Below are 25335 nucleotides of genomic sequence, written 5' to 3'. Positions count from 1 at the left end.
GGCTAATTTGTAAGGGAACACTAAATAAGTTAAATGTGAATATTGGCTAGATGATGACTCAAAAGGGAACACAACTGTCAGTATAAGATGTAAACACCAAGAAGGGAGAGAACTTGTTTGGCGAGAATCAGGAGAGGAGTCTACAAGTAATGGGATGAATATCTCGTCTTTGTAGCGGTGAATAACCTCCTGACTGTGAGAGTTATTGCACTGTGGACTAAATCTCTCAAGGGAAGTGGGAGAGAGACCTATTGGTTTAGGCACCTAAATACAGAAGACAAATCACTAGAAAATGTATCATCAAGGAGATGAGCTAGGTGACACTTACAATATACTCCCCATTATCCATATAGCACGGGGGACATGGATTTTATTTGGATAATTGGGACTTCAGTTAGTCAAGAGGGAGGGCAGAAGCCATAGAGCTGCGGGCTTGTCGTCATCCTCACAGTCCTGGCTGGGGGTCTCTACTCTGCCCCGGTCACTCACCGTAGGGCCAGTAGCACCCGATCCCTGTAGATGCAAAGTGTGGGGCAGAGCAAAGACTCCTGGTCAGGATTCTGCTCTGTCCTGCCAAGACCGCAGACTTCTCTGTGCTTTGCGCCTACAGGGATCAGGTTTCACCAGCCCTGCAGCAGTGCAGGGATCCCTCTGCAGCTTCGCTGTCATGGGCCTGCTCACTCCTGTGACAATGGGGTTGGAGAAGGCTCCCTGTGCTGACCAGGAGCCATTCAGCAACAGGGTGGCCTCCTACATGGCTGGGGGCGGCTCCTCCTCCTCTTTGCTGACCTGTTTGGAGGTCTCTGTTCAAACTGTCACATTATCCGAATCCCTGCCTTGTCACCCACCATGAAATACAAGGAAGAGATTTGGATAATAGGGTTTTGAATCAACAGGAGTACACTGTTTATCTTTTTATGACCTTATTTCCTTCATCTCCTATGCCTGTTGGTCAGATCAGAAATTGCATTTGTAGCTACCAAACTGCATCGTCTGGCACCATAATCCCAGGCAAAGTTGCTATTCTTGACCAGCTGCTACTGCTGAGGAGGAGGAAGTCAGGCTTTGAGATTTGGAAAATGAATATACTCTTTGGACTGGCTTCCAGTGCTGGACAAAGCTTTGCCGAGCTTGCTTGGTGGCAGCATTTCACAGATTTTTACAAACAGCAGTCTGAAAGATAATTTTCAGGTTTGGATTTTGATCCAGGAAACAGCAGAGTGAGCAATTAATATCTTCAGAGTGCCAGCAGAGCTCTGGTGAAACAGGGGTGTGTGTGTGTGTGTGTGTGACTTGTTTGGTGCTTTGTAGGGATAAAGTTGTTTGCAGTGCTGTTGTAGCCACATTGGTCCCAGGATATTAGAGAGAGAAGCTTTTGTGTAAGCTTGAAAGCTTGTCTCTTTCGCTAACAGAAGTTGGTCCAATAAAAGAGATAAAAAGGACATTTTTCTTTCTGTCATTATTTGCCATTAAGCTGCCAGATGACGACAGACCATGGCAGGTGGGAATGTGGGTGGAAAAGAGGGAAATAATGCTACTCTTGGAAAATCTTCCTTTTCGTGTATTTCTTGTAGTTTATTAATTTAATTGAATGTTAGGGAGCTGGGAGCTGATAATACTGAAGTGAAGAGCAGTGGTGAAAAGCTAGTCAAAAGTGCATTTTAAGGGTGGATTTGGAGGAGGAGACTGTGACTGCATGGTACCCTGGAAGAGGGAAAATATAGCCATACCTAATGGACATCAGTATAGCAGACTAAGCTGCGGTAACAAGGTTTATTTTCTTGCAGCCTTACGGAGATTTCTGGTCCAGACACGCTTGTAAAATCCTTTGAGAGTCTCAGATAAATTACTGTATAAATGTAGTCTTGCTAATTTTTCTGCTAGTCTTAAAGGATTGTTAACACCAATTTGTGTTGCTTCCAATATAATACTAATAGTAAATATTTGTATAATGGTAGCTTCTAAGGGCCCAAGCTGGAATTTTGGCCTTAATTGTGCTTTGTACTATATAGACACAAAAAAGAAACTGTCCCTGCTCTTAAGGGCTTACAGTGCCAATCCCTCAAGTAACCCAGGGTTATTTCTTGTCCCTGGTCTCGATGGATGTGGGCGGACAGGCCCAGTCTGTTTGCTTTTTAAGGTGGACTGTAAAGTTTTGCTGCAGTTCAAACCTTCTTTATAAGATTATGGCTGTTGTTCAGAAATGTAATTTATTGCAGTATTTTAGCAAAATGACCTCCCTAAGATCCTGAGAAATTTGAGCTATAGACATTGTGGGTTCCTTTCCAGAGCCAGTGACCATGCAAGTACCATAAACAATGCATGGGAACATAGGGAATTTAGAATGACATGTTTTTTTCAGAGAAACTATGGAGTCTGCAGCTCAGTCCTCTGAAGTTCTTAGGAAAGTAGTGACAATTTCAGATGTTAAATTTATTACATCTTAATTACTATAACTTTTCTTTTCAACACTTAGCAAAGAGTTATGGAAACACCTTTAATATTGGGCTTTTGTTAATATGGGTTTAATTAAGTATCTGTGTCGTATAGTGAATTGGTGTGAATATTGCCATGCAGTTAACTATTGCTATCTGGTTTCTTTCAAAACTGAGACCATCTCATCATATTCGTCCTCCATCTAAGTTGCGTATCTGTCCTCCCCCGACCCCCTGTTTCTGGGCTTCTATGGTGTTGACCCTTATATTGGCCCCCTTACCCAGACCCATTCTGATATGTATCCATCTTTCAAGTCTCTTCTGAAAACATGCTCATAGACCCTATTCTTCTTTGAGTTATTGTCCCTATGGATGTTCCACATCAGGATATGCATGCACCTGAGCACTTTTGATTGGAGATTTTTGTCACCAGTGTCCATGGGTCTGTGCCCATGCCCTATTTATCTGTGCTCTGGTGTGAGGGATTATAGGGAGGGGCAGACCTGCCACTGCTTCAGTTCATTCTCAGTTGTCTGTGGCTTGAGACAGAGCATCGCAGTATCTGCTAGCTAAGTGTGCTTGCTTGATGACTTTTTTTTCTTCTTGTTTGCTTTTGTTTTTGTTTGTTTCATTTCATTTTCTTCTTTAATGTAGCACAGCTTTGTTTTTGGGGGTGTTCCTACTCCTTATTTTCACCTGGTCAATGCCTGTGTTCCACTCAGCCCCTCTCCATCTGTGGCCTTTCCTTGTGGGTTATGTCAAAGACCCTGGGCTTCAAACCCTGCTAGACCTGCCACAGGTCATTCCCCCCTCAGCCACAGGCATTCCAGCTGCCTCAGACAGTCCCACGTCCCTTCCAAATGTGAGGGCTGCTCCAGTCTCAAATGCAGAGCCAGAAAGCTGAGAGAGGATAGATTGAAACTCGCTTCTTATGGAGTGTTTCCTGAGACCTGTAAAGTCAAAGCTCATGTCCGTCTCCCCCCCCCCCCCCCAAAAAAAAAAAAGTATATTGGCCTCAACTGCTCAGCATGCTCTGGTGACTGCACAAGCCTTGGTTCCAGTAAGCAAAGACCCAGGAGTCCTTCAGGGTGTACAGTGACCCTGGAATAAAAGACCCATGGTACAGCTGTGACTGGTCCAGGTCAGCTGACTCAGGCTCGCAGAACTTGGGCAGCAGTGCTAAAAATTGCTGTGTAGATGTTTGGACTTGGGCTGTAGCCTGGGCTCTGGGACCCTGCCCCCCTCACAGGGTCCCAGAGCTCAGGCTGGAGCCTGATCCCAGATGTCTACACAGCAATTTGACAGCCCCACAGCCCAAGCCCCTGAGCACAAGTCAGCTGACCTGGGCTAGCCACAGGTGTTTGTTTGCTTTGTAAACGTACACTCAGTCTTTGAGGCCATTTGAAAAGAAAAGACCCCATTCCTTGGGGGGAGAGACCAAGAGATGGGGGAAATCAACCTCGCAACCAGAGAACAAGGAGACCTCATGTCCTGGTATGGGTATTGCTGAGGCTTCTACCTTCTGTTCCGAGATCCTCGTACCACCTAAAAGACCTCCAGCACACTGCATGCCAAGAAGCCTCTCAGCAAGCAAGCAATCTCACATGTCACCAGCAGCAGTACCAGAACTGGAGCCTTTGAAACTAAAGGACTCCTTGAAGACCAAGGACTCAAAGTCAGCATCTGTGGTGTAGTTTTCCATGGGCCATGGTAAAGAGCTCATGGACCACCCTTCAGTACTGTCCCAGTATCTCTTGATGTGGTGACTCCCAAGTAAGAGTACCCAGATTCTCCATTACCATCCACGTTCCTCTCTCATGAGGACCTTCAAATCCTGGAAGAGGCTGAGTCCCTCTGCTGAAGGATATCAAGAGGGATTTCCTGCCAATACTGATATACCCTCAGGTACTACTGCACCCTTCCATGAAGATGCAGCCGCCAGTATTGGTGCGATTGCTGGTCCCTCCCCAGCTTCTGGTAACAGTGTGAGCACCGATACCAAAACCTGTTGATCTTCTGCTGGACAAAGATGCTTCCTCAGACTCAGATGTGTCTGTTCATGATTCCACTACCTTCCTCTTCCAACCTTCCTTGAGGTGCATCCTGAGGAGGAGGACCTCAGTAGAGGTCTGATCCATCAACCCTGGCAAGGGCACCCCATGGGGTTGACGCCTTTATGTCCCACCACAGTGGTCTTTTTTGGAACCTTGGGCCCCCTTTTTTTGGAACCCTTGGGCCCCCGTGCAAGAAGCCCCTCCAAGAACAGCTGTCACTGGCACCTCTGTGTCCTCTTCCTCAGGTAGAACCCCCAGAAGAGCAGAAGCTAGGTAGAGAGGAGGAGACACCACTTTCTCAGAAATTCTCCTCCTCGCTAGATGATGCTGTTATCTCCCCTCTGCCCCCCTTGCCATCCAGTGTGGATGACTTTATGGTCTTTCAGGACCACATGAAAAGGATTTCAAAGGCCTTACAGATTCTGCTACAGGAGATACAAGAACCCCAGCTTTCCCTGCTGGGCATCTTGCATTCTACTTCCTACGGCAAGATTGCCTTGCCCATCAGTGACTGTTGTCACCAGCCTGTACGATGTGGCAAACACCACTGACCATACCACCTGCTTGTAAGTGGGCTGATAAAAAGCATGATATTCCTGCCAAAAGTTTGGAGTATCTTTTTCTCCCACCCCTCTCCTAACTCTATTGTTGATGGTGCTGTCAACAAAAGAAATAGATGGAATCCGTCTAGAACAACCCCTTTTGACAAGGAGTTGTAAGTGCCTGGACCTTCTTGGCTGCAAAAGCTATTCCTCAGCCACTCTACAATTCAAAGTTGCCAACTATCAGGCCTTGATGGCAAAATGCGACTTTACAAATTGCTCCAAATTTTCTCATTTTATGGAATATCTGCCACAAGACCAGAGGGAACAGTGTCAGGCTTCTAGAGATGGTTTTGATAGGCTGTTCCATCCAGTTCAGCTTCACCCCACCCCCATCCTCCTTTCCTGTTTCTTTTCAGGGACCCTTCTCATGAGTGTCTCAGACAGGAGGTACAATCTGTCTTACCCAAAGGGTGATCAAACCCATTTCCACTGCACTTTGTGGGGAAAGGGTTCTATTTTAGGTACTTCCTGGTTTCCAAGAAAAGAGGATGGTGGAGACTGATTCAGGACCTCAGACTTGGAACATCTTTGCTCTCTCTCAGCAGTTCAGAATGGTAACCCTGGCAGAGACAATTCTCTCTTGGTTAGTTTCCCTTGACCTCCAGGATGCATACTTCCATATAACACACCCTTTCTATGGCGTTTCCTATGATTTGTCATGGGCAAGGACCACTACCAATACTATTTCATATCCTTTGGCCTTTCAACTGCCCTAAGAATCTTTACAAAACTGCACTCGCCCCTCACAGCATATCTTTGTCTGATGGGAATAATAGTTTTTCCTCACCTGAGTGACTGGCTCCTCAAGGGTTGTCCCTTTCTTGAGATGCAGTCAGCAACTATCAAGGCCCTATCCCTCTGCCCACCTGCTCAACCAATATACTTCACCAGAGCCATGCTAAATGCCACTACAGCCAGAATATAGCTGCCCATGACAAGTTCGCTACAATGTCCAGCTTCATTTCCATGCTGCAACAGAGACCACAAACCACAGGATGTTTTCTCAACTCGTGGGCCTTTTGGCAGCCTGTATGTTCATAACACCCCTAACGAGACTACATTTCCGATGTCTTCAAGCCTGGCTTAAGTCTCTCTACATGCCCAACAAACAGTTCAAGTGAGGGTCAATACCTCAGAGACCTCAAATCCCTCAGCGGGGGGAAGGATCCTCTAAAGGTTGGTGCACAAGTCCATTCTCATGTCTTATCCCCACAAAGATCATCATGACACATGCTTCTTTGCTAGACTGGGGTGCCTGTTTCCAGGTCTTCACAGCCCAAGGAAAATGGACTCCCCAGGGGAGATCTCCTCATATCAACATTCTCAAACTCAGAGCAATCAGATAGGTTTGCCCCTTACTTCCTGTCCAACATCAAGAGCCACTCTTGATATGTAATGCTGGATAACAGGGCTGCAATGTATTATATAAATCGCCAAGGAGGAGCAAGATCCCAGTCCTTTTGCACAAAGTACATAAAATTAGGGAATTGGTGTATATCCCACCACATAGAGATCTTAGTAGTTTATCTACCAGGGCTACAGAATGCCTATAGTAGACTCCCTGAGCAGGCATTTTCATCAAGACACAAGTGAGAGCTGAAAGACCTATTTCAGCAAATTTGCCTCTGATCTGGGGCTTTTGCTCGTGGGGAGGGCATGGTCAGAACTCATTAGAGGCACACTCTGTACCCCTTGGCCTTGCATCCTGCTGTACACTGAGCCCCCTTCACCTCCCAGTGCTGCTTCTCAAAGCTTTGAACAAGTTGAAATGAGAGATTGGTGGCCAACCTTACACCTCCATCCTGGCCAAGATAGGTATGGTTCCCAGATCTTCTCCGTCTATCTCTACAGCCGCTTTTTTGCCTTCATCCAACGGTGGACCTTCTGACCCAGGAATCTGGCACCATGACCCACCCCAGCCTCTGATTGCTTCATCTTAAGGCTTGGCTCCTCAGTGGCTCTCTGGCATAGAACAGGATTTCTCTCCCGAGGTTCAAGCAGTACTGCTGAGTAGTAGAAAACTCACCACAAGGATAACAACTGCAGAAGTGGAAGCATTTCCGTGCGATGTGCCCAATGATCAATACCTCCTCTTGAGCCTCTCCTCATGCACGTTCTTGATTACCTGCTAAATTTAAAAACTGTATGGGTTTATGGTGGAGCTCAGTTAAGGTTCATCTGGTTGCCATCACAGCCCTTGTTCCCAGCCCCCCCAAGTTGAGGGGTTTTCAGCCTTCACTCACCCAATCATTGCAAGATTTATTAATGGTCTGTTTAACGTTTTTCCTCCTGTCACACATCTTGCTCCATTGTGGGACCTCAACTTAATCCTCAGTGCCCTGGGAAAACCCTATTTATAACAATGGAAAGCTGTTTCTTCTTCATTTATCTTTTAAGATCTCGTTCCTCATAGTCATCACCTTGGCTAGAAGGGTACAGGAACTAGGAGCTCATATGGCTGATTGACAATAAGGTGACATTAATCCCATCCTCACTTTCTATCTAAAATTTCATCAGAATTTCACATTAATCAGGACATTCATTTACTGGTCTTTTTTCCCAAGCCTCACTCCTTGAGAGAGGGAGCCAGTTTCCACGCGCTGGCTGTAAAAAGCAGCTTTGTCTTTTATCTCAGTAGGACTAAGTCTTTCAGGACTTCTCCCAGACTCTTTTTCCCTCACAGAGAGAATGAAAGGGCACCCGATTTCTATCCAAAGACTGTCAAAATGGGTTTCTTTGGGATGTATCTTGACCTGTCACGACGTTTCGGGGGTGCATCCTGCACCTAGTGTGAGTGCCCATTCCACAGGGCTTAGTCTCCTTCTATGGCCTTACTGAAGAATATATCCATCTTGGACGTTTGCAAAGCCACCGTTTGTGCACACATTTTCCCAACACCATGCTCTTTGGTGTGACTGTTGTACAGTCTGCAGTGAATCCACTTCCTCGGCACTCTCCTCAGTAATTGAGATAATGCTCGGAAACAGGGGTGGCTCTGGCTTTTTTGCCGCCCCAAGCAAAAAAAAGGGGGGGGCGCCGGAGTGGCAAAGCAGGGGGGAAAAAAAATGCGGCCAGAGCGGGCGGGGGCGGGAAAGGGACGACAAAAAAAGGCGCAGCTGAAACTGCAAAGTGTGGGGTGGGGGGGGACCACGGTGCGGCCGGAGCGGTAAAGCGGGGGAGGGGGGGGAACAAAAACAAAAAAACGGTGCGGCTGGAGCAGCAAAGCAGGTGGAAAAAACAAACAAACCTGCAGCACAGCCGGATCGGTAAAGCGGGGGGAGGGGAAACAAAAAAAAAAAACAGCACAGCCAGAGCGGCAAAGCAGGGTGGGCAGCGGCTGGAAGCGGGGAAAAACCTGCAGCACAGCCGGAGCGGTGAAGCGGGGGGGGGAACCACGGCTGGAGCGGCAAAGGGGGGGACGGGAGGGACAATGGCGCGGCTGGCAAAGCAGGGGAAAAAACAAAACAAAAAACCCTACAGGGTGGCTGGACCTAGGGTGCAGGGGGACTCCCTGTGCTACAGAGTGCGCGCCTGGTCTAGTGGGAGGGAGGGAGAGGGAGCCGGCCAGTGCTTCAGTGGGGAGCTCACCCTGTGGCCCCGATTGCCGCGCCGTCTGCCGGGAGAGCTCCGCGCTGCTCCGGTCGGCAGGGAGGGAAGGACGCGGGCTGCCCTGCGGAGTTTGCTGCAGGGCGCTCCCCTCCTCCGCGCCCTACAGGGCTGCCAGAGCAGCAAACAAAACCAAAAAAAAAGCGTCCGTGCCGCCCTAGGATTGAGCGGCATGCCGCCCCCTAGAATCTGCCGCCCCAAGCACCAGCTTGCTCAGCTGGTGCCTGGAGCCAGCCCTGCTCGGAAATCTCCTGACATGCAGCACCCATAGGGCAGTATCTCAAAGGAGACATACTATATACACAAGTATATAGCACAATGGGGTTGCTACCATAGTACAAATAATACATCACCGCTTCAATGGTTTGTGTTGTCACTGCTCCCCTTTCCTTACAAATTGTCTGTTTAAACTGTGCAGGTCTGGGGCTTCTGCATAGATCTCTAACGTGCCTCTTGCAATGCTGGCATTATACAAAAATGATAATTCACTGCTCTTGCCCAGCCTATTATTGAACAGTCCTTGTAGATGAATTTTTTGCTGTCCTTTTTCACGGCTGAGCCCTACATAGAGAGTAACCGAGTCACTAATAGAGGTGGGCAGGAAATGGCCTTCCCATCCTATGAAAACTTCCAAGACTTCAAAATATCTCGTTCCTTATCAGACGAAAAATTTCAGAATTTTTCAATGAAAACAGAGATGTACCCAGTTAGCCACCCCTCTCCCCCACCATAGCCAATAATCCAGCAATTTGGGCACTCATGTGAAAGACTCATTTTCAAATCCTATATCAGCCACAGTAGGGACTTGAACCACTGGACAGTTGGCTATTTTGTGTCCATGCATCTGTGTGTTCCATCTGGACCTAAGGAACCCATTTCTCAAACTGGTATGTTTCTGCTAAAAGTTTTGGTTTAATCAAATCAACATTTTCTGATGGAAAAATTTATTTTGAGACATTCCAACCAGCTCTAGTCACAAAGGCCTTGTCTATACTAGCAAGGGTTTTATGATATAGCTATATGGGTACACCATCCTAGTGGGGGGACAGCTTATACCAGCAAAAGACCTTTTTTACTGGTATAACGGTATCTACATTAATGCTTTTGTTGGCATAGGGATGTTTAGGGGTGAGGAGTTTTTGGTCCATTCTCTCCCCCCCCTCCCCCCGCCCAACATAACTATGCCAACAAAACTTATAAGCATAGATGAGGCCTCACTCTCTTATCTGATTGGTGTATATGGGAAGTTATCTGGACAATTTTTAGTGCCCCCATCTTTCAGAGCTTGGCCAACTGTCTTGCCAGCCAGCATTTGTATTGTTCTAATTATAAGGTACATTATTGCACAAGTCTCATGTGCTGCTTGTTGTTTTAATAAGTAGTTTCAAGTAAAATGTTTTTCCTCTTGCTCTACTTTTATGGTTTTTCTCAGCTGCTAATTTCTCTGATTTGTTGTTGGCCTTGGCAACTGCCAGCTATTTTGCTGCATCCATAAATAAAATTATCACTTTTAAATGCAAATTGTTGGTTTTAAAGCATATTTGTGTGACTTTAAGCTGGATTTAAAGGAGCCAGATCAATATTGCTGGGGACTGAATCCTCTGTTCCCCCACAGAGCAGATACGAGTGGGCAGCTACACCTCAAGCTTCCCCTGTACTGTCCTATGAATATGCCTCAACACTGTTCCATAAGGACCGTCTCTAAGGGCTTGTCTGCATGAGAAAGTTTTATACTGGCATAAGGTAGGATGGGAATTTAAATTATTATAGTAAAATCAGTGTAACTTTCTGTGTATTCACCCACGAAAGCTTATACTCCAATACATCTGTTAGTCTGTAAGGTGCCACAGGACTCTCTGTTGCTTTGTGTAGACATTCTTCTTCTGGCATGATTGCCTGTACTGATTCAGCTTATGTTGCTTTGGAAGCAGCTTAAACTAAGGGCAGGTCTACACTTAAAATGCTGCATTGGCACCGCAGTAGTGCTTTAGTGAAGACGCTCCTACACCAATGGGAGAGCTTCTCTTGTCAGTGTAGTTAATCCACCTCCGTGAGAGGCGGTAGCTATGTGACAGGAGAAACTCTTCAGCTCTACACTGGGGGTTAGATTGGTATAATTACGTTTCCTGGAGTGTAGATTTTTCACACGCTTGAGGGATGTAGTTATACTGATATAAGTCTGTAGTGTAGACATGGTCTAAGATGAGCAAGTGTCTACACTGGGAGTTATACTGGTATAACTATACCGATTTAACTATATGCTGGTATAACTGGTGAAACTTTCCCATGTAGACACTCCCTAACGGGAGTAATGGGGAGCCGAGCAAAGTCATCGTCTCTCTGACCCATCAGTCCTTGTTGCAGTTGTTGAGACTGCAAAGAGCCCACTTGTAGTGGCATTTGAGATGTAAACTGTTGTACACTGGACTGAACTGCCAGCTTGTTTCATACAGGTTGCTGAATAATCCCCCGAGATGGTAATAACTTTCGGTCAATAGTTACCTGAGCTGTAGTCTAGCATAGAGATGAGATTTTGTATCATTACCAGTCAGACACATAGAAAAACATAAACTCTTGAGGAATAGTCAACATGGTTTCTGTAAAGGGAAATCATGTCTTACTAATCTATTAGAGTTCTTTGAAGGGGTCAACAAACATGTGGACAAGGGGGATCCGGTGGACATAGTGTACTTAGATTTCCAGAAAGCCTTTGACAAGGTCCCTCACCAAAGGCTCTTACGTAAATTAAGCTGCCATGGGATAAGAGGGAAGGTCCTTTCATGGATTGAGAACTGGTTAAAGGACAGGGAACAAAGGGTAGGAATTAATGGTAAATTCTCAGAATGGAGAAGGGTAACTAGTGGTGTTCCCCAAGGGTCAGTCCTCGGACCAATCCTATTCAATTTATTCATAAATGATCTGGAGAAAGGGGTAAACAGTGAGGTGGCCAAGTTTGCAGATGATACTAAACTACTCAAGATAGTTAAGACCAAAGCAGATTGTGAAGAACTTAAAAAGATCTCACAAAACTAGGTGATTGGGCAACAAAATGGCAAATGAAATTTAAGGTGGATAAATGTAAAGTAATGCACGTTGGAAAAAATAACCCCAACTATACATACAACATGATGGGGGCTAATTTAGCTACAACGAGTCAGGAAAAAGATCTTGGCGTCATCGTGGATAGTTCTCAGAAGATGTCCACGCAGTGTGCAGAGGCGGTCAAAAAAGCAAACAGGATGTTAGGAATCATTAAAAAGGGGATAGAGAATAAGACTGAGAATATCTTATTGCCCTTATATAAATCCATGGTACGCCCACATCTCGAATACTGTGTACAGATGTGGTCTCCTCACCTCAAAAAAGATATTCTAGCACTAGAAAAGGGCAACTAAAATGATTAGGGGTTTAGAGAGGGTCCCATACGAGGAAAGATTAAAGAGGCTAGGACTCTTCAGCTTGGAAAAGAGAAGACTAAGGGGGGACATGATAGAGGTCTATAAAATCATGAGTGATGTTGAGAAAGTGGATAAGGAAAAGTTATTTACTTATTCCCATAATACAAGAACTAGGGGTCACCAAATGAAATTAATAGGCAGCAGGTTTAAAACAAATAAAAGGAAGTTCTTCTTCATGCAGCGCACAGTCAACTTGTGGAACTCCTTACCTGAGGAGGTTGTGAAGGCTAGGACTATAACAGTGTTTAAAAGGTAACTGGATAAATTCATGGGTGGCTAAGTCCATAAATGGCTATTAGCCAGGATGGGTAAGAATGGTGTCCCTAGCCTCTGTTTGTCAGAGGATGGAGATGGATGGCAGGAGGAAGATCACTTGATCATTGCCTGTTAGGTTCACTCCCTCTGGGGCACCTGGCATTGGCCACTGTCGGTAGACAGATACTGGGCTAGATGGACCTTTGGTCTGACCCGGTACGGCCTTTCTTATGTTCTTATGTCTCTGGAGCTATTGAATCCCTACTAAAGACTGATTTTTACTGAACATATATACAGTGAAAGGCTTTTTGCTTTGTTTTGTTTTTTAATAAGTGTAGCTTGGCTCAATTTAAGAACATGTGTTTTTTTCTTAGTGAAGACAGTGCCTGGCCTGGTTCCCAAAAAGTGGTCTGTGGAGCACTTGCTGATAGTCAGCAGAGAGCTGACTAGTTGCCACATGATACTTCCATACTTAGTTTCTACAGCTTCTTTGTAGAGCGGAGCCTTCAAGCACATACAAGCAGCAGGAAGTAAGGGCGGGGGAGGAGGGGTGGCAGCCTAGTCACATCTATTAGGGGCTAACTGCTCTCACAGGTCCGAGCTACCACCGGAACTGGAGGTAGCACTACCAGCCACCAGTGAGGGAGGAATATCTAAGAGAGCATGCAGAGAAGAGGACCAGGGGGCTGAGCAGCTCATACAGTGGATCAAGGAACAGGGCAGCATGTGCTGGAGAAGAGAAGGAAACCTGCAAGGGGAGAAGGGGACCAGGCTGCAAAGAAGCAAGGTCAGATAGGAATGGGAGACAAAATGAAGTGTAAAGAGGATCATCTTTAAAGGAGTAAAGTTAAAACACACAGCGCAGAATACATAATGGTTTTCTAACATTACTTTTCCATGTATGTAATTTCTGTATCTCTCTCTGAATGTAAAGGGGGGGGGGTACACTGTGAGAAAATGTAGACAGTTCAGCCACATTTGCTTCCAGATGCTGCAGCCTGGAATGCTTGTTATTGAGACCGCGCACACGGGGTAAGTGTTGCAAGGTAAAGGAGTTGCAAGCAATGGTTTCTTGCAGTGATTTTTGCTTGGTTTATGCAATCTTCGCACACTTGATTTGCATTGTGGATCAGCTGCTGTTCAGAGGGCCAAATGTGAAATAGCTTTGTGGTCCCATTTCTTTGACCCCCCTTGACATATTAAAAAGTTGGCTTCTGTAACTGTGGGTATCAAATGAACTTCACCTAAGGGTAAATTTAGAAACCCTGTCAGCTTTTATTCAAAGGGTGCCCAGTAATAGCCTAGCCTAACCCCTACTTAATAAGACCTGTGTCCCCTGCAGAGCACAAGAACCAGTGGCATACTCTGCAGAGACTCCACAACAAGCCGTGCTAGGTTTGAGGTGAATGCCATGTGTCTGGCTTGCTTCCATTCCTTAGTTACATGGAGCCAAGTGGTAACTGACCTGTAACTCCCAGCATAAGGCAAGATGTTGAGGGTGATGAGTTGGGCTTTTGTTTGTAGACAGCAACATTAGTTCTAGCTTCACAGAAGAAAAATTTGGGATTTAAAAAAATAATGGTTTACAAAATTAAATTAAACCACCTTAAATATGCTGGATATTTAAGAAAATATAATTTTATCAACATTTTAAAATGCTGGTTTGTGCCTTTTTAATTGGGTTCTAATTTACACCTAAATGCAGCTTGACACAAATCACAAGTAAAATTAATCTAGTAAATAAAAAATACATCATTCACCATTTTCTAACAAAATACACAATATAAAATTAAGAATCTGAACAAATGTATGTTAAACTTTATAGTTGTATAGATAAATGTGTATAGATATAGGGTATCCTCCTGATTAGCAAAAACATGTACCAAATTTAACGTAAAGACTATATTTAGTTGCAAATCAACATGAATGGTTACCAGTAAGAATCAAACTTTCATTAGGAAAATAACCAAAAAGTACAAATGCAAAACAAGATTAAAATTGATTCTCTAAATCAAGGTTTCTTGCTTCCTTATTTAAATTCTGACTTAACATTGTGATTTAAATAATTTTGGTTTAAATCAATCTATCCTGCCTCTTTTTGGGGAGTTCATGCAGAAGCCAGATTTTCAGCAAGCTAGCAGAAGTTGCATTTTACTCCCTCCTGTGCTTGGAGTTGGAATTTCCAACTCCTATCCTGTCCTGCTGTTGGTGACTGGAGCTATTCATACTGATGGCATCAGTCTGAAGTTTGCATGGAGTCAGAGAATAATGTATACATCAGTGATTTAGTATGTAATTTGTCTAGTTTTAGCTTGGGATTTGGCAATTCTGTTTAGATACTGTTGAGCTCAGTTACACCTTTTATTACACTTACTGTTCCGGTGGAATGGAAGAAGCAAGTAGGTAGGACCTGGAAAAAGCCTCCTTAAAACTTACCTGCCTATGGATTAAAGGTAGGCTGCAGTATAAGCACAGGGTTAGTGTGACTTGAGTCTGTGGGCCCTGGGTTTGCAGGCCCAGAGCTTGAGCATCCATGCTGCATATTGACCCTAGGTTTAGAATTTCTGGACCCAGGCCTTCCCCATCTATGGCTGCTCTAGCCCCTGGTTTGTGGTTCACTGTGTGGGAAACTTGACTGTTTATCCCGCTCACTAACAGAAGTTGTTGCACCCTGCCAAGTTCTGAACAGATCCTGCTAAGCAGACATCTTTTGGGTTTGCATGCTCCCGGCAACTAGCCCAACAACATGGAGGAGTCACCATTTGAAGAGTTTCTCTTCCTTGCTCTTTCACTCCTGTTTCAGCAAATGGGCAGAGCATCCATGAGATGCTGGTGGACGTTGCGGCAGTGGTTTCTGGCCCACCAAAGGTGCCTGATGGAAAAGTAGGAGGACTATACAGACTGGAAGAATGGAACTAAGTGATGCTACTTGCGACTCTTGGTGTAGCTGTGATGCCTCCTGCATAGGTAGTCTACTGTCCCTTGTTAAAACTGCCTGCTTTGCCATGCTCACTTCTTACCACAAAACTCTGTGTATTTTACTTTACATTTTTTGAAAAATGAGTGAAATTTTGCCTCTAAATAAAGCAATTCTGCCCCTATTAATTCCACCACTTGTCAAATCTAGTTTTGCAAACTTAATGAATGCTGTGCCTAATGAATACGTAGATTCCCAGACCAATAAATATTTTGCACTTATCATTCATGAATCTGAGCAGGTACAGTTAAGAAGTGGGTGAATATTGCATCAAGTGCAGAGAGGAAATGCAACGTGACCAAGGTGTGCTGAGACCACTGCTGATCATGCTGACCAATATTGTCTCCTCATCTCCTTGTACTCTCCCAGTTCTCTGTATCCATCTGTTGTCTCTTGTCTCATACTTACATTGTAGCTCTTTGGGGCAGAGGATGTCTTTGCTCTGTTTGTGTATTGCGTAGCACAGGGGTTCTCAAACTGGGGGTAGGGACCCATCAGAGGGTCGTGGGGGGTCGTGAGCTGTCAGCCTCCACGCCAAACCCTGCTTGCCTCCAGCATTAATAATGTTTAATATATTTAAGTGTTTTTAATTTATAAGGGGGGGTCGCACTCAGGCTTGCTGTGTGAAAGGGGTTACCAGTACAAAAGTTTGAGGATCACTGGATAGCACAACGGGGTCCTGGTCCATGACTAGGGCTCCATATGCACTACAATAATAATTTGCATAGGCCATGGAACAGCTTTCGGGTAACTATTTTTTGCTACTGACCTGAGTCAGATTTGAACAGGTGATCTGTCTGTTTCAATCCTCTTCATTTCCCTGGACTGCTCAGCCCTTCCCAGGAATAGTTTGCAAATTTATTTATATAGTTCCCCAAATGTGCATGGCACTTTGGAGAAGTAAGACAGTTTCCCTGCCCTAAAGAGCTTACTGTCTAAATTGACAAGAAGAAATCGAGACGTTTTGGTAAACATTGTGGTGGGGAGGAGAAGGGAATACAGGGCTTGTAGCATGCTGATCATGTGGCTGCTTTGGTTAATGAAGCACCTCTCTTCTTGGATTCAATTTTGAGTGTTTTTAGGCTTATCCTTAACACAACTTGAAGGTATTAAGTAGTGATCTGGGATAGAAGAGATGAATAGACAGTAAAATGAAGAGCAAAAATATGGGTACAGATTTAGAATGTACATGTCCATTATTTATTCTAATATTGTGTTTGCTGTTTAAATCGGTGAGTCTCTTCCTGTTTCAAGTACTGATTCAGCAAAGGGCTGAAGCCTACTCCTACTTAGGACATCACTTAAGCAAGTTAAACATGTACTTAAGTGCTGTCCTGAAAAGGAACGTTTTCCTGAATCAGAGCCTTAATTAATAGTACTGCTTTCCTTCATTTGCTGCAGTTGTCAGAGACTTGTGGTCAGTACACTGGATTTTAATTTCTATTTTTGTTCTTGCTGACTGTTTTCAGACTCCTTGGGAGATTGTGTATCTGTTAGCAGGGGTCAGAAGCTAACCTTTTCACTTGTCCCAAGAGAGTAAGTGCTGTTGTGTCCAGAGCTTTCAAGCTTTCCATTGATAACGTCTGAAGGAAGCTGCAATAGCATTTGGCTAATCTCAGGAGTCGTGGTATTTATAATAATTTTTTTCCACAGGAACACACCAGCTTGTAGGGCCCTAACTGGTGTCAGTTTTGTTAAGCTTTATGAATCAAATTAAAAGTAGGATTACTTTGTTCGGATAAACCTTAGGTAGATTAACTATTTTATCAATGCCCTGTGTATGTATTAAGTATTTATATACCTGTCTATTGTAAAGCACCTTATTGTGAGATATAAACAGGGGTTCTCAAAAGTTCAGTATAGATCACGTTTTATTACAAAGGGTATCTTCCCCTCTCCCCGTTTACAATCTCCTAACATCTCTGTGGCAACTACATTGGATAAGTAATATTAGGGGAGCATTTAATTCATGTTTAGCTGTCTTTTAATGCAGTGCAACAGCTGGAAATGAGGAGAGCCTGCACCATGTGGCCAGCAAGTAATTTCTCTAAGGCCTTGGCTACGCACAAAAGTTTTTACAGCTTTACGGGTATCATGAAAGCAGTACCACCCCCCTAATATGGATATAGTTCCACTGGTATAAAGGTGCTTATACTAGTATAGCTTTTTTTTTTTTTTTTTAAATATGGGAAGGAGAATAGAGCTGTATCTGTATAAGACAACTTTATACATACTCATAGACTTTCAGGCCAGAAGGGACCAACATGATCATCTCGTCTGACCTCCTGCACATTGCAGGCCACAGAACCTCACTCACCCACTCCTGTAATAGACCCCTAACCTCTGGCTGAGTTACATAAGTCCCCAAATCTTGATTTAAAGAAAGATGTATAACTGTGTCCACACTAGGTGGGTTGTACTGGTGTAATTATATTGATTTAAAAAAAAAAGCAGCTCTCCTAACCAACATGGACTGGTACAGAAACGGTGTGCATACTGGGCCTAGAAGTCTCCGTATAGACAGTAACCTCTGTCTTACTTTTATCTCTTAGAACTTTGTCTGGAACTTCTCGGAGGCTTCCACCATCCCTTTCTTAATCCCATTCTTCAAACTCTGCATGCATTTGAGCTCTGGTTGTGAATAGGATAAATCTGGTTAGCGACTTCCTGGGTGACTTGCAGTGGTTGAAGGCAAATGGCCTTAGCTCCTTCCTTAGATTTATGCCCAACTTGAGTGTTGCATTGGTAACTTAGCAGGAGTCCTCCCCATTTCAATAAAAGTCACATGCACAGCTGTTTCTGTTTAATATGTTGGTATAACTGTGTGGAGACTAAAAGCAGTGCAGTCTCTTCAAGGTGGAGCTCTGTATGCTGGGATTTGTGGGAGTTGCAGCTCCAGAATAAAGATGGAGGCACATGTTTTAAAATTCTGTGAGCCGCACTTAGTCAATGCCTGGTTTAGATCCGTTGCTTGCATATCTGTATTGTCTGTTAGATATTAGTTGGTTGCAGACAGTTCAATAGCTGTTTTCTAAACCTTTTTTGTTTAAGGACCTTGGGTCAGTTTGCAAGTCTCTTTATCTTAAGCATTGATACCAGTAAGGGGCAATAAATGTCAGATATTTTCATGATGGAATAGATTGTTATAGATGGAAACTCATTATGAGATTCCAAATGGTTCAGCTATTAAAATTTCTGTGCAGAGGTAGTTGAAGGGAGTCTAATTGCCTCCCTTCCCACGTTCTTCATTAGCATGGACTTTCATTAGGCATTTCATTACCTACCCCCCACCCACAGCTGATTGTTCAGACTCCATTTCTACAATTAACTGAATCGGTCACAAGCCATGTAGATGCAGTCTCTTTACTAGCTAGAACCAGAACTACGTACTAGGAGGCCTTTTTTCTAAAATTATGCCTTTGAATGTACTTTTTCTTTGCAACACACCCATAAAAGCCTTAAATCTCTTCTCCAAACCAGTTCTTTTGAATATCATAAAATACAGATTAACCCTATGTGGGGCTGCAAGAGAGGCTTCTCTGTAGTGCTCATCATGTCTTTAGAGTATGTCACCAGCATTAAAGAACTTATCTTCTCAGTGCCCTTCTGAATTAGGGAACTATTATCCCCATTTACAGGTGAGGACTTGAGGCACAGAGAGGTGAGGTGACTTGGCCAAGGTCCTACAGGAAGTCTTTGCCTGCATCTTCACTGCAAACGCAGCTTCCAGCCTGAGTTAAAGTGAAGTCTGGGCTTTAACCCCACATCCCCAGCCACATAAGCCAGATCAGGTTTATAGCACCTGGGTCAGAGGCTTTTCAGTGTGGACAATTACGGGAGCTCAGGTTAATTGTTTAGTATAGACATATGTTGAGTGGCTGAGCCAGGAACTGAATCTAGATTCCCAGAGCATAGGTCACGTGTTTGCTGCTAGTATGTCGTATAACTCTTTAATCAGTTCTTCCAAAGCAAATGTAAGAAAAAATCATCAGTTATGGTTGTATGAAGGGCAAAAATTAGGCCTCAAGACCCTTTCTGGTAGTGAGATGTATTTTAAAAAAAGCCCACTTCTAAAAATGTAAAACAGCATTTGTTTTTTTTAAAAATTGAGGGTTGGGGAAGAGAAGGAAAGGTAATACAGTGTTCAGTCGTGGGGGGCTTTAAAAACTTTTAAAAGTCGAGAGAAAGGAAATGAGAAAAACTTTTAAGGGAAGTGAGTTTTACACCTCAGGACCTGAGACAAGGAAGGCCTGATCATGTACCACCAAGAAGTGGGTGTTGTCTGAGTGCAGCTATGTATTGGGTCAAGGCAATAATCTTGAATACAGCCAGGGTCTGTATTTTAAAGACTTTAAAAAAACAAACAAAAGTAATTTAAAAATATTCCAAGGGAAATGGTGGCAAATCCCATCGTTCAAGACATTTATAACTAGATTGGGCAAAGCCCTGGAGAATACCGTGTAGCAACACAGAGGGGGAGGTTTAGGTTGGACATTAGGAAAAACTTTTTCACTAGTAGGGTGGTGAAGAACTGGAATGGGTTACCGAGGGAGGTGGTGGAATCTCCTTCCTTAGAGGTTTTTAAGGTCAGGCTTGACAAAGCCCTGGCTGGGATGATTTAGTTGGGTTTGGTCCTGCTTTGAGCAGGGGGTTGGACTAGATGACCTTCTGAGGTCCCTTCCAACCCTGAGATTCTATGATTCTATAAGGAGGGGTGGTACACATGGCCATAGGTCTCTTCTGTGTCCAGGTTCTAGGGGCTTGTCTACACTTAACACTGCAGCAGGGCCTCTGTAGTGCTACAGTGAAGACACTACCTACGCTGCTGACGGAAGAGGTTCTCCCATCGGCATAGGTAATTCACCTTTCCAAGAGGCGGTAGCTAGGTTGATGGAGGAATTCTCTCATTAACCTAGCGCTGTCTATAGCAGGGTCAGTTTAACTGTGTTGCTCAGAGGTGTGGATATTTCACGCCCCTGAACGATGTAGTTATGCCAACCTTATTTCCTAATCTAGACCAGGCCTACCATTCTGTGAGAAAAATCCTCTCATGTCTTGTAGAGGAGCCAGTATGAAGGGAATACTGAAAGTCTTTTTCTGTGCTTTTTAGCAGCTGTAGCTGGGGGTGGGATAGCTCAGTGGTTTGAGCATTGGCCTGCTAAACCCAGGGTTGTGAGTTCAATCCTTGAGGGGGCTTAGGGATCTGGGGCAAAAATTGGTCCTGCTAGTGAAGGCAGGGGGCTGGACTCAATGACCTTTCAAGGTCCCTTCCAGTTCTAGGAGATTGGTATATCTCCAATTATATTATATTATAAAAGTATTCTGACTCAATTAGCTGTAAATTTGTTCAACAAATGATCAGTGTTTGAAAGGTTGTCAGTTGACATGCAGATGGCCAGTGTTCATTAAGTTTACACATTAAACATGTGGTTTTGATTCTGTTCCTAATTCCTAGGAAGTATTTATGTAAGGGGAAAATGCATACTGATTGCATGTTAAGACTATTGGGGTTGAATTTTAATGTGCCTGACATTTTGTTCCTTTTTATCTCTTGGCAATGTGTTTTTCTGAAAGAAAACTACTTCTTGGCACCTTGAGGTACCATATAATTGTGTTGCCTGCTCTGAACTCTTGCTTCAGTAGAATCCCAGCAGCTGCAGCTCTGCCAATCTCATGGAAAGAATCAGTAGGAAGAGTAGGAGAAGATATACTTGTTTCCTTTATTTTATCAATCCAGAATCCTTTTATGTCCTTTCTAGCAGTGGAAGAGTTGGGGCTTAGGGTCTCAGGTTTGTTGTCTTTGCTGAATTGAGAAGTAAAGAGAATGAGCAACCTTCATGACTTGCTTTCCAATGTGCTCCAGAATTATCAGAAAGAGAGCCAATATCTGAGTTCTGGTCTTCCTCTGGTCCATCATTTATCTCTGTTCCTCTCAAAATCTGGAATAGAACCCTTAAACACAGCCTTTTCCGCCTATAAAATCGGGACATTTGGTCACCCTATCTATGCCTTTCTTGTACAGTAATTCTACAAGATTTAGCGGCATGTCCAGTAGGTTTCTGTTAACAGGGAAAGTGAATGTTACTGACCTTGTGGGTTTTAGGCAAACTCTTTAAGTTACAGTTTTGGAAAGTATAGTGTAGGCTAGCCCGCAGTGTGTGGTTCTCAAGCTGCATGTGGTTCTTTAATGTGTCTCAGGTGGCTCTTTGCAGCAGCACATGATAGTAAAGCACTGTGTGATGTAATTATTAACCAATCAGTGCTTTTACTACATTATTAACCTATTGTAGTTGATAAAATAATACTTGGTCAATCATTTTGCTGCGAGAATAATGTGTGTGTATATATATAAAATATATTTAGGGATGGAGATAATACTTAGTCCTGCCTTGAGTCAGAGGACTGGACGAGAAGACCTTTCGAGCTCCCTTTGAGTCCTATGGAGTCTATCGATATATCTATGTAAACTAAGTATTTTCCTTTTCATACTGTTTAAATATGATTATATAGCACTATAGTAAATGAAACAATGAATTCACATTACTGTGGCACTTTTGGGTAATGTTGATCGCTAATTTGGCTCCTAAACCACTGAGGCCTAAGTATCACTGGGGTAGGGATTGTCTTGCTATATGTTTATATTTTATTTATTTTTATTTGGATTACTGTAGTGCCTAGTTCAGTGCCTAAAACATTGTGGGGGCTTCCCCAGTATAAATATTTATTATTTCTCTAGCAGCTAACAGACAGGAAAGAAGACACAGTCCCTGCTCTGAGGAGCTTGCAATCCCAGGGTTCAATCCTGCAAAAACTTAGAAATGTGTTTTAATTTAATTTGTCTTCAGTGGGACTGTTTGTGTGCCTGAAGTTCAGCACACACAATAGTCATGTGAAAGAGCTATAAGTGAAGAGACCTGATCTATGCAATATAATGGAGTACATATTGCTAAGGCTTGGCATGCATAGCATGTATTGGATTTGTTTAAAATGGTTTTCCTATAACAACTTTGATTTTTTTTTCCAATTTAAAAAAAATTAGAGAGACAGGAATGCAAGGAGACAGGTAGTGGAAGAAGGGAAGCTGAAGGAAGTGAGCTGTTAAGAAGGCAGTGAGAGGGCAAAAGTGGTGCACTGAATCAGAGAGGGCACCCCAACTATAGAGAGGACTGTAGGAAAAGGTGTAGAGACGTGAATGGAAGGAGACAGTGTCTGATAGGTGAAGAGATTGGTAGTGTGTTACTTCCTACAAGGATTTGGGCCCAGAAGCCCTGAAGCCATAGTTGCCAATGTAAATGAGGTGATTAAAATGACACCGCAGAGACTTACTGTTAAACATTTTTGTCTGTGTCCATCCTCCTGGGTTTACACAAAGAATGTATAAATTATGGCTGCTTCGGCAGGACAGAGCAATGATGCTGTAATGCTTGGTTAGTCCCTCAATTCTTCTATGTTCTAAAGCAACACATTGTTGCAATACACTACTCATGATAATTTTCTTGGCTTTACAGATATAATTGTGGTTTTAAAATGCTTAATTTGGAAAATTCCCACTCATTTCCCTTGCTCAACTCCCCATTAAGTAAATTCCTGGTGTGAAAAAGCCAGTTAAACTAGTAGGTTACGTCTCATCATAGTGTTTGTCCCTGTTTTGGGCCATTATTTGTCCATTTCATAATTTTCTTAGTTCTGAGAGGCTATGAAAGTTGAAAAATGGAGTCTGAATTAGGTCCTGAAAGAGCCTCCAAAATATTTGCAATCAGAGCAACGCTCTGAACTTACATACACTAGGGCTTGGTCTAGAGTACAAAGTTGTGTCAAAGGTCCCTTTTCCACCACAGGCTTTTATAAGTCCACACCCAAATTTCACTCCTATCAGCATAACTCAGACTTTGTTACCAGAATAAAACCACCTCCCTGGACAACTCAAGTCCTCAGCCAATGTACTTCCACTGGCAAAATGCCAGCATGGACACTGCATTACCTGTGCTGGTAAAACAGTCCTTTTCCCCTCACTCCACCAGCCCTCTGGATTCACTTGATAGGGACCTTTCCATCACCTCCAATGTGACAGTGGACACGTTGTGAGATCCAGAGGAGAGAACCTCAGCAGTGTCCTGCAAGGATGAATTCATAGAAGGAGGGGGATGCAGACCCCATGGAGAGCCAGGACCTGATCCAGACAAGCCCAGAGAATGAGCCCAGTGAGGAAGGGGAAGGGAGCACAGGTAGGTGTATTGCTGCCTGATTTAAGTGCATATTTTTCTTCACAATGCCCAAAACCTTCCCCATAAACTGTTCCCCTCTTTCAAAATGGCACCCATTGATGTGGTCAGAGAACAAAGGAATTCACTTTTAAATTAGCTAGTTTATTTTAAAAACATATATTAGCAATAAAATAAGACTATTAGAATCATTTAATAGCCGGCATGTTTTGGCATCAAAATAGAATTTCAGCTATAATAAAGCACTAACATATTAGAAAATCAGTTCTTTACAAAGATACTGACGCTGAGACCTGAAGTTAAACATAAAGGACATAGGAAACTTAAAAATATCCCTTGCAAGCAATCCAGTGACTATCTTGTCAGGATACCTTTTTTTAAGAGTAAATTTTTACAGTAAACGTATAATATAAACATTGCAAAAGACATAGATTTGGTTCACAAGTCCTGTTTTCCCCAGTCCAAAACAAAGTATGTTCATGTTGTGCTTGGATGGAGAGAGAGGTGGTATTCTTGCCTCGGGGGGTTCACCCGCAGCGCTAGGCAGCAGGGACCACCCTTGTTCCCTTGTAGGGTATTTTTTTCAAGGAGATTCTCTGATCTTTACCCGGACATTTCTAGGAATGGCAGCCTTGTTCCCCCCAGCCCCCGATAGAAGACCTTGCCATACCACTCTACTGCCATGGTGCTCCTGGAGCTCATTGCAAAGATCCTTGTGGTGTATGGACCAGGGTGATCTCAAGCCACCTGGAGCAGTTGCCTTCTCTGGGCCTTTGTCACCCCCCAGAACAATGGATCAGCCATTATCACCACTGCCTGTAATAATTTTAGCAATATTTACTGCACTATCCCTACACTCAGCCCCTGGGCACCCGGTATCCCCCACCTGTCCCCTTATGGAGATGGGTTTACAACAGGACTCCCATGCTACTCCTCATGCCTGGAGCCACAGAGCAGTCCTGAAGCAAGCTGTCCTGGAGCTAGTCTGGTGCTCGTCATGTTTTATAAAGATTGTTATGGGAAAACTTTTAGGAAGTTTTCGAGACATATATTTTTCAAGACATATATTTTTCTTTCTGTTACCATTGTAAATCTAGCAATGCGTCTTTTGTTTATTCTTGGCCAGGCTATCCTTAAGAAGCATTCCTTGAACAGCTGCTGAAAGGCTGGCGTTGATCAGGAGAAGAAGGAAGCGGACAAGGGAGCATATGTTTTCAGAGCTTCTCCAACTCTCAGAGGCTGCTGACTGGGAGAGTAGCGATTGGAGGGTAATGCATGATGGAGACTGGGCAGAAGGACCAGAACTGGAATAATCATATGCTCGAAGGCAGAGGGAGTGAGAGGTGCATCAGGACGCTATGACTCTGCCTAAACAACAAATACAGATGTTGCAGAATATTATGGAGCAAAATGCCCAAAGACCTCCCAATCAGCTTTTGCACTTGAACAATTTGATGTTCACAAGACCACACACCAAACAAGGCACCAGCAGAGCCTGCCATCTTATCCCTACCACTCAACAGTGGTGGAAATAAGGAAAACTATGACTATACATACCCTGATCTGCAGGATCAGTCAGCAAGCGCCTAGCTCTTTGCTATTTAATATATACAATAAAAGTGTAAAGCTCAATAAGGTTTTATTTAATGTTTTATAAGTGTTGATAACCCTCAGTTTTCAGTTCGACTCAGTACAATTATTTTTTGAAAAAGGGCTACCCCTC

General features: G+C 43.7%; 1 protein-coding gene and 1 long non-coding RNA gene across 6 annotated transcripts in view; both read left to right on the top strand.

Annotated features, from left to right (window-relative positions):
• AHCYL2 (adenosylhomocysteinase like 2) overlaps positions 1 to 25335 on the top strand; it is a 202836-nt gene that overhangs the window by 56208 nt on the left and 121293 nt on the right. The gene's annotated exons all lie outside the window — the stretch shown is intronic.
• Positions 10313 to 25231, top strand: LOC120395473. The gene is made up of 3 exons (XR_005592648.1): positions 10313 to 10443; positions 23433 to 23615; positions 24739 to 25231. It is a non-coding gene; the product is annotated as an uncharacterized LOC120395473 (long non-coding RNA).

The sequence above is a fragment of the Mauremys reevesii genome, linkage group 1 (genome assembly GCF_016161935.1).
Source record: "Mauremys reevesii isolate NIE-2019 linkage group 1, ASM1616193v1, whole genome shotgun sequence".
Classification (NCBI taxonomy): domain Eukaryota; kingdom Metazoa; phylum Chordata; order Testudines; family Geoemydidae; genus Mauremys; species Mauremys reevesii.
This window is presented reverse-complemented; position numbering and strand designations above follow the sequence as displayed.